Source organism: Mus caroli, unplaced genomic scaffold, assembly GCF_978045245.1.
Source record: "Mus caroli unplaced genomic scaffold, Mus_caroli_1 scaffold_4, whole genome shotgun sequence".
Taxonomy (NCBI): Eukaryota; Metazoa; Chordata; class Mammalia; order Rodentia; family Muridae; genus Mus; species Mus caroli.
The window spans coordinates 41,966,336-41,967,192 of NW_028227259.1; the positions used below are offsets into that span (position 1 = coordinate 41,966,336).

The following is an 857-nucleotide window of genomic DNA, read 5'->3' on the forward strand; positions in this document are numbered from 1 at the left end:
GGCTGGCTCACTGAACAGGTTCCATGATGCTTGTTTGGTGTCACAAGTGGCCCCTTGGGAGGGTCATGTCTCTTAGGCTTATACCAGCCCTGGGTCAGTAGTGTCATGTGGGGTTCTTCTACCTTGCTCTTTGTTCTGGGAACTCATCTAGGCCTGCATATTACAGGAATGGTGGTCATCTCAGGCTTGCTCCCCCCCACCCCAGGGAGTGTTAGGTTACTAATTCAGATGTTCATAGGTTTGAACACTGAGTGTAGACATAACTCCTATCATCTTTGCTACCTACTGAAGCACATGTGACACAGCAGCCATACCTGCAATACCTCCAGGAGCAGATGTAAGACAAATGTTAATGTAAATTTCCTATGGCTATACATCATTCTGCAGGGAGAGAGGGAGAGAGGGAGAGAGGGAGAGAGGGAGAGAGGGAGAGAGGGAGAGAGGGAGAGAGGGAGAGAGGGAGAGAGGGAGAGAGGGAGAGAGGGAGAGAGGGAGAGAGGGAGAGAGGGAGAGAGGGAGAGAGGGAGAGAGGGAGAGAGGGAGAGAGGGAGAGAGGGAGAGAGGGAGAGAGGGAGAGAGGGAGAGAGGGAGAGAGGGAGAGAGGGAGAGAGGGAGAGAGGGAGAGGCTCTCTTGCATGCACAGGAGCAGGCAGTTAAGCCATTTGTGTAAGAGAGCATGCAGGTTGTCAAAGAAGGAGGTAGCAACATGTCAGATGATGCTAGCAGGGCCAAAGCTGTGAACTAAGCAGGCAAACAGGGCCCAGTGGCAGCTTTGGTGGGCAGAGCTCAGGAGCACCTCACATGAGAGAACACATGATTCTACTGATCAACACCCAGAGTCAAAGCAGGTATTAAGA

The 857-nt window shown here is 52.3% G+C and overlaps 1 non-coding gene across 1 annotated transcript; it reads right to left on the minus strand.

Annotated features, from left to right (window-relative positions):
* Positions 1-207: 207 nt before the first annotated feature.
* LOC115031197 (small nucleolar RNA SNORA17) lies at positions 208-336 on the minus strand. The gene has a single exon (XR_003836816.1). It is a non-coding gene; the product is annotated as a small nucleolar RNA SNORA17 (small nucleolar RNA).
* Between the last annotated feature and the right edge of the window lie 521 nt (positions 337-857).